Source organism: Bubalus bubalis, chromosome 2 (genome assembly GCF_019923935.1).
Source record: "Bubalus bubalis isolate 160015118507 breed Murrah chromosome 2, NDDB_SH_1, whole genome shotgun sequence".
Lineage (NCBI taxonomy): Eukaryota > Metazoa > Chordata > Mammalia > Artiodactyla > Bovidae > Bubalus > Bubalus bubalis.
The window spans coordinates 121,404,813-121,413,621 of NC_059158.1; the positions used below are offsets into that span (position 1 = coordinate 121,404,813).

The following is an 8,809-nucleotide window of genomic DNA, read 5'->3' on the forward strand; positions in this document are numbered from 1 at the left end:
TTAGCCTCCAAAGAAATTCTGAGGAAAGTTAGTCTTCAGATCTCTGAAAATCAGTGGGAAGTTTATTGACACTGAGGATGAGGTAAATGCAAACTTGTTTTAACTGCAACAAGCAATTTTTGACAGGGAGGAGGAATTTTTTACAGGAGGACTTTCAGACCATGAGCTCTAAGCCCTGCCAGGCTCGTGTGCCCACTTGACCAGCTGTTTTGTCAGTGAAATCACTTATCCATGCAAAGGACAGATGGATGCGTTGTAATGTAGAGCTCACTACCAGCACTAATTTCTATAACAGCCAGGATAGGCGATGTTATGCTGCTGTAACTACCACCCACCACCATTTTAGAAATTTATAACAATATAAGACTATTTTCTGCTAAGACTACATGTTTGCTGTGGATCGGCTGCAGGATCTGTTCCACATCCTTCACTCCTGGGTCCAGACTGACAAAGCAGCAACCACCCCAAACACTGTAACTTGTCATGAAAAACAAGAATGTGTCTAATTGTGCACTGGCTCTCAAATCTTTGCTGTGTGTTTAATTGGTCAAAGCAACTCACACAGATACAAATAATTTAATTATATGCCTGAGGAAGACAAATGGAGATATTTGGTTAATACTAGTACTGATTTACACAGAGTCGGACACTACTGAAGTGACTTAGCAGCAGCAGCAGCAGTACTGATTACCACACACTTTCTAACTGCATACATAACCTGACTTTTCCAAATAAAACGAGTCCTTGATTTGGATGTGAGTTTTCAGTTTCTAATCCTCTGTCTATTCATACATTCACATTTTTATAGACAAGATAACTGAAACTCCATGAGGATTTATAAATGCAAAGAAACCCAGCAAGTGAGTTTCGGGAACTAATCCTCACTAAATTGCACAGAGCAGTGTGCTGTTTCAGAAAGAGCCCAGGCTTGGTTTCAGGATGAAGTGGGTTCAAGTCTCAACTACACAAGTATGTCTCTGAGCTTATGTAGTTGTTAGTTTACAGCTCTGAACTTCGTGTTCTTCATTTGCCAAATAGAAAAATAATTAGAACTTGGTAAACTGCATGAACTGTTGTAAAGTTAAAAAAATTATTGAAGGTGCTTCAACAATTCTACTGTTAAATTAATACTTATTGCTGAAGTGTATCATTTTAGTGTAGACAAGTCATGTCTTGCTGCTGCTGCTGCTGCTGCTTCTAAGTTGCTTCAGTCGTGTCCGACTCTGTGAGACCCCATAGACAGCAGCCCACCAGGCTCCCCCGTCCCTGGGATTCTCCAGGCAAGAACACTGGAGTGGGTTGCCATTTCCATCTCCAATGCATGGAAGTGAAAAGTGAAAGTGAAGTCGCTCAGTCGTGTCCGACTCTCAGCGACCCCATGACCTACAGCCTACCAGTCTCCTCCATACATGGGATTTTCCAGGCAAGAGTACTGGAGTGGGTTGCCATTGCCTTCTCCCCATGTCTTGCTAGTCGAACTTAAATTTTAAGGACTCCTAAGCAAAAGGTGCGGAGAAGGCAATGGCAAGCCACTCCAGTACTCTTGCCTAGAAAATCCTATGGATGGAGGAGCCTGGTAGGCTGCAGTCCATGGGGTCGCTACAAGTCGGACACAACTGAGTGACTTCACTTTCACTTTTCACTTTCATGCAATGGAGAAGGAAATGGCAACCCACTTCAGTGTTCTTGCCTGGAGAATCCCAGAGACGGCAGAGCCTGGTGAACTGCTGTCTATGGGGTCACACAGAGTCGGACACGACTGAAGTGACTTAGCAGCAAGCAAAAGGTGTATGCTCTTAGCCTGTGTGTGTTTCAGAAGTTTTACCCTTTGGGTGGCAGCAGATCATCTCATGAGAAAAGACACTCAATTAGGCAGCTGAGCAACAAAGTGGATTTTTTTGTGATCAGCAGTGAAAGCTCAGTGTGACATCAAATGTTTGCTTGAGGAAAGAAATCAGAGAACAAGATGCCAGTTGGAGCCAGAGTCCTTTATTGTAGCCAAGCTCAAGGATCTTTGAAAACTGATTCCCCAAGGAACACCCTTCAGTTTGACTGAAGATTGTGCTGACTATGCTAATTCCCAAAGGAATTTATTCAACTCATGAAATTTGATGAATGAAATTCAAACTAAAATGATGCTGGGCTTTGTTCTGATCCCTGTCGGAAAATCCATCTAAACTTTTAAACGGTTAGGAATGAGGTATTTTCTTCTGAATTAACTAAATGCTTTAGTGTGAAAGCAGTGGATCCCATACCTGTCCATAATTTTCCATAAGCATCAATTGCAGAGTATATAAGAACACTATGATTCCAAGATTCAGCCACCGAATTCCAAGATTTTGATTTGATGGTTTGAGGATCAGGCCTGGAAAGCTGTTTGTATATGGACTATGATTTGAGAAATTTTAGACCTATTTTGGCTGCAAATTAGAATCACCTGCAAAGCTCTTAAAATTTAACGTGTCTGGGCTCCATCCCCAGTGTTTGGTGTTTGAGAATTTCTGAGGGTGAGGGCCTAGGCATGGAATATTTTTTAAGCACCCAAGTGATTCTAATGTGTAGCCAAGGTTGAGAATCTCCGTATCTAGTTTAAAGAGATCTCTGTTATGTAAAATGATGTCATGCCAGTATCCTGAAGGATATTTGACAGGATAGGTTTTCTTCCTCTTCTTTAGTGTCATTGAATATTAGAGTAGAAAGTGTCTAATGGCACTAAGGTTTTTTAACTTAGAATGTTTGCATTTTCCTATCAGGGACAAAAAGGGTCAAGAAAAAACATTTCCAGATCAGACTCTGGAGAAAAAGGGTGCAAAGGCCAATACCTCTTCCCAGTCAGATCCATGCAGATCCTCCTAATTCCTCAATACTAAGACATCCTTAAACCTTCCTTCTACTCTTCATTTCTGTCCTCCTGGTTCTTCAAATTTGTCTTCCGTGTGCAACCTCCTGCCCTTACCAGGGCTCTGCAAGCCTGTTCTTATCTACATTCCACAGACTATATTTCTCTCAACCAACTCCAGCTTGCTGCAGAGACTTTTAAGTTGCAAATTCAACTCCTGAAAGCCCATGGCTTTATACAGATATTCTGCTGCCCTGCATGTGTGCATACTAACTTGCAGCAATTGTGTCGGACTCTGAGACACTATGAAGTGTAGCCCTCCAGGCTCCTCTGTCCATGGGATTCTCCAGGCAGGAATACTGGAGTGGGTTGCCATGAGCTCCAGGGTGACTTCCCTACCCAGAGATCAAACCCAAATCTCTTCCTACCTTTCTTGCATTGGCAGGTTGGTTCTTTACCACTAGCTCCACCTGGGAAGCCCCGTTCTCCTGTCATCTTATCCTAACTGCAATTTGAATTTTTCCTAGCCACATGTTTCACTAAAAAGCATTTCCAAAGGAGACCATGACTCCTATTCTCACCCTTTGAGTTACAATTCACATAGTTATTGCTCTTCACTGAAGTTTTCAGATGAATATTACAGGGCTTTCATCATTCAATGAGTGAACTTTTCTGGTTTAAATTGCAGACCCGTCATCTCCACACTGCAGTCAACTGATGTCTTTCCCAAAACTTTATGTTTAACTTAACATATATTGAGCATCTTTAAAAAGTTAGATACCAAGGTAGGCACTGTAAATAAGCATAATAAGATCCATACTCTTAATGATTGGAAAGGAAACTGAGTTTCGGTAAGGTATGATTTGTCAAGTAAATGAGATGGAGAGATAGAATCTGGGCTTAGATCTATTTTTGACTGCAAATTGCAAGCTCTTGATATCAGTTCATTTTTAAATTATTAATTTGTTTATCATTAAATATTTCAGAAACACACAAAGATTGTGTAGGCAAAGGAAGAGGACCAGATATAGCTTTCCTGACATAAGAGAAACCACTTGGTAATCCAAGCCTGGCCATAATGTTCACCCATACAGAAGAACAAGTCTCTGTATTTAATGATTTTAAGGTAACATAAGAATGTAAGAACAGCTATTGCCAGGGAAAAAATGCAACCCTAACAGAGATAATAAATCAGTCATAAAGATTCTCAGTTCTGTTTCAAAGGCAAAGGTTAGTCTGTTGCACATTCTTGAGCTATTTTGTAGAGCAGCAGGCCCAACATTTTTGGCACCAGGGATCAGTTACTTAGAAGACAATTTTTCCATTGGAGGGGCAGAGGGTTAGCGGTGTTTCAGGTGGTAATGTGAGTGATTGTTCAGGCAGTAATACAAGGCATGGGGAGTGACAGGGAGTGGCAGATGAACCTTTACTCAAGTGCCCACAGCTCATTTCCTGTTATGCGGCCAGGAGGTTGGGGACCCCTGTTGTAGAGTTTGGATCTTCTTGAGTATTCAACCACCAGAGTAACTGAAGCCAAAATTGATGATGCTGATCTTTGCTGGTCCTTGTGACTTAATTAACTAGAGCCTGGATTCTGTCAACCTAAAGTGACTTTGGTCCCAATTCTGTGCCGACATTACCTCTTCACCATGCAAGCACAGGTAAGTCTCACTCTTCCTGGATGACTATACCTGCCCCTCATGAATATGCATGAACCCTTAGCTTAAAACTTCCCCAACTTTGCTCTTCAGAGAGATACTACTTTAGAAAATATCTTCAGTGTTCTCTTTTCTTGTTTCAAATAACAAAATCCTTCTGGCCTCTCACTCTTTGACTTGGCTGTGTCTTTTGGCTCATAACCCACCAAGAGTTATACCCAGTTTTCAGGTAACAGGGTAACATGTAATATAATGAACATCTAGCCACTTTGCTTAAGGAATAGAATATTTAAAATAGAGTCAAAAGCCCTATAGATACCAATCTAATTGCATCCCCATTGCTCATCTTCCATCCCCAAAGCCAACAACAGAGCTGCAGTTGGGACGGCCCTTTAAAGTTGTCTCCAATTGAGATAAGAGGCCAGGCTTTTGGACCCCAGCATTTTTTCAAGTTCTTATGAAATATATATGTAATCAACTTTGTATGGGGCCTTAACATGACTTATACTGTGACTCTGTTTCATTGTGCACTATAAAATATCAAATTGGGAAGTCATCAGGGTGACACAGTCTTTTCTCTTCTTTTCTGGCAATTTTCCTCTGCTGATACATATGTTTGAACTTATATCTCCTAAAAGAAAAACAAAAGATGAAAACTAAAGGCTTCATACATTCTTAGGTTAGGAGTTCCCTGAATATTGGTGAAACCAAGCAGGGCCCTGTGGGACTCCTGGGCTTGGAAGCCTTTCAAACAGTTGCTAATCAGGGAAGGGAAGGGATGCAGAGACAGGAAGGAGCAGCCAAGAAACAATAGTGCAACCTTGGGGTAAGGTCCTGGTTCAGCATCAAGGGACACATCACAGTATCTTTGAGCTCTTTACAGAACTAAAATCCCCCCAAATGAAAGATGTTAGCCTTCTTCATTCCAAGGAAAATTATAGTTTGATAATCTTCAGAAGCTCATCAAGAGACCACCTGCAGCCCGATTAAAGGAACAAGAGAAGCTCATTAGGAGACCACCTGAGGTCAGATTAAAAGAGAACAGGCCCTTTACACACCCTAATCCTTATCAGCAAGCCCACCTCTGAACCAGTGATATAAAATTCATCACCAAATCCTCCCAGGTTGGGACACACAGTTTTTGAATGGCAAAGCAATAAAGTTATTCTTTTCTACTTCACTTGAAATCCTGTCTCCAAGATTTGATTTACCACTGCACAGAGGCTTATGTTTCAGTATCATTGTTAACCACTTCATTACTCATTCTCTCTAGGGTTTCCCTTCTTAAAAGGACTAGGAAGGGACTCCACGCTAGGGTATGCCACAGGGTAGAGTGAGATATCTACAGTGTTCATGCCTTTAATCCACATATGTGGTAGAACATAGAGTCGCCAGAGCCAAGAGTTGGTCCAGGAATTAACTGGAGTGCAAACCAGGAAGAAATCCAGTAGCCAGATTCCCATATTTGAAAGAGGCCATTCTAAAGTAGTATGTATGTGTGCTTAGTCACTCAGTCATGTCCAACTCTTTGTGACCCCCATGGACTGTAGCCCGCCAGGCTCCTCTGACCTTGGGGATTCCCCAGGCAAGAATATTGGAGTGGGTTGCCATGCCCTCCTCCAGAGGATCTTCCCAACCCAGGAATCAAACCCAGGTCTCCCACATTGCAGGTGGATTCTTTACCATCTGAATCACCAGGGAAGTAGAGGTAAGTTCAAATGGGTGGCAGCCAGGAAGCCCAGGTGGTCCTAGGAGTGAAGTTCAGAGAGAACAGCAGAGATTCTGGAGCCAGTGGAGAGATACTACTGCACATGATCAGTCCCCAAGTGTCTGGGCTTTCAGGTGCCCATCCAAGATCATTAAAAGTAAAACAAGAAGCAGACCAGGAAGAAAATATTGGAACTTGAACTTTAGGCTTTTGTTGATATTTCTATTTTTTTGTTCTAGGAAAGAATCCAGCCCATGACTCAGATGGTTCAAATCCACCTGCTCTTGTAGCAACTGATTCACATGAGAGGCATGTAGATGGCAAGCAAGAGGGATGTCTTAAGGTTAATCCTCAGTATCAATGACTCTTAAATTTTAATTTTTTTCTTTAAACAATTAACAAAGTTTTAATTTTAACCTTTTTATCTAGATCTTCTTTCTAGAATCAAGATGAATTTCCCTTTAACCTGCTTAGTGCCCTAATAGTTACACTGGTAAAATTCCCCCACTTGCCTAAGAAGATATAAATTAAAAGAATTTAAAAGTATTAGCATCACTGACGGAGAAAGCAATGGCAACCCACTCCAATACTCTTGCCTGGACAATTCCATGGACAGAGGAGCCTGGTGGGCTGCAGTCCATGGGGTCGCTAAGAGTTGGACACAACTGAGTGACTTCACTTTTACTTTTCACTTTCATGCATTGGAGAAGGAAATGGCAACCCACTCCAGTGTTCTTGCCTGGAGAATCCCAGGGACGGAGGAGCCTGGTGGGCTGCCGTCTATGGGGTCGCACAGAGTTGGACACGACTGAAGCGACTTAGCAGCAGCAGCAGCATCACTGAAAATGTGAGTTCTGAGAAGAGGAGGGACACGAGAGGCCTGATCCTCGTACTAGAAATCATTACCTTCTTATAAAGATCCCTAAAAAGAAATACATTCAAATTTAAACAAGCAATTACATATATTGCAATAGCATCCAAATTCTACGTGGGGTAAGATCTTATGTAGGAATAATTTTAGTTCTCAAGGCTCTTTCAGTCTAGGAAAAATAATCAAATCTACATATTTCTCTTTTTTTATTTTGAAAAGATAATCTCTATTTTTTCCTCATCAAAACTTTCAACAAGCCATTGTTCTTCTGAACATACTTATCTGTCAGCAGCGGACTTTGATTCCTGTGGTGTTGATCTCCAGCTCAGACACGAGCCTATTTTTGAAAAACAAAAGAACATGTTAGTGCATCTTAGCTGCCAGGGTTTCTACTCATTTTCTCTGAAAGCACAGATTCCCTCACCTCCCTGACTCAGCATCAGTCTCACTCTCAGCAGGCCTTGTTATTCAAAAGGCATAACCTCCTCCTCCATTACCAGAAACCTGTTTGGAGAAAAACAGACATCTTTAACTCGCCAGCTCCTTCACAGCCTCACTCAGCTTTCTCTGCTGGTGATGACTGAAAACCTCCTTGGGGAGCCCAAGGTCGGAGTCTGTTAGTGTCTGTGATGGAAGGGCTCCTCTGAGTAGCTGTTACCAGGGGTGCTGGCTGCCACTGTGCCTTTGTAGAGAGGCCTGATGACAAGGACATCTCAACACTTTTTTTTTTATCTTTAAAGATGTTAAATATAGTTCCTTGTGCTATACAGTAAGACCTCATTGTTTATTTATCTTATATACAGTGGTGTACATCTGCTAATCCCAAATTCCTACTTTATCCCTCCTCCCTTCTTTCCTGTTCCTAACCATAAGTTTATTTTATATATCTTTGCGTCTATTTCTGTTTTGTAAATAAGTTCGTTTGTATTATTTTTGGATTCCACAATCAGTTCAGTTCAGTTCAGTCACTCAGTCATGTCTGACTCTTTGCGACCCCATGAATCGCAGCACACCAGGCCTCCCTGTCCATCACCAATTCCCGGAGTTCACTCAGACTCACGTCCATCGAGTCTGTGATGCCATCCAGCCATCTCATCCTCTGTCATCCCCTTCTCCTCCTGCCCCCAATCCCTCCCAGCATCAGAGTCTTTTCCAATGAGTCAACTCTTCGCATGAGGTGGCCAAAGTACTGGAGTTTCAGCTTTAGCATCATTCCTTCCAAAGAAATCCCAGGGCTGATCTCCTTCAGAATGGACTGCTTGGATCTCCTTGCACAAAGTGATATCATAAGATATTTGTCTTTCTCTGCCTTACTATCTTAGTATGATAATCTCTAGGTCCATCCATGTTGCTGCAAATGGCATTATTTCTTTCTTTTTGTGGCTAATATTGCATATTTTTCTTTTAGTGTGGGATCAAGAGTACCTCAGAAATTTGTATTGCCTTACAAAATGTAGCTATGAGACAAGATGAGCTGAAAAGCTGAGAGCTTCCAGGATGAAAATTATAGGATTATGGGAAGGTATGGGGAAAAAAAAAACCTGCAAAAAATACTTTTAAAAAATCTCTCTTTTGTTTTCCACCTCCTCCCACCCCACCCTGCATTATTTATTTTTCTAAAATCGATCTATTGTATGGAAATGCCAAGAATGAGTCAGGTCCAATTTAAATTTGGGGGCCCCCTTCTCACAGTAAGAGACAAGCTATTTAAAATCTTTCCTAGGATCTGCCCT

General features: G+C 41.7%; 1 long non-coding RNA gene across 1 annotated transcript; it reads right to left on the bottom strand.

Moving 5' to 3' along the window:
• Positions 1–7,312: 7,312 nt before the first annotated feature.
• LOC123328530 lies at positions 7,313–7,786 on the bottom strand. The gene is made up of 2 exons (XR_006543411.1): positions 7,501–7,786; positions 7,313–7,413 (listed from the first exon to the last, which is right to left on the bottom strand). It is a non-coding gene; the product is annotated as an uncharacterized LOC123328530 (long non-coding RNA).
• Positions 7,787–8,809: the final 1,023 nt, after the last annotated feature.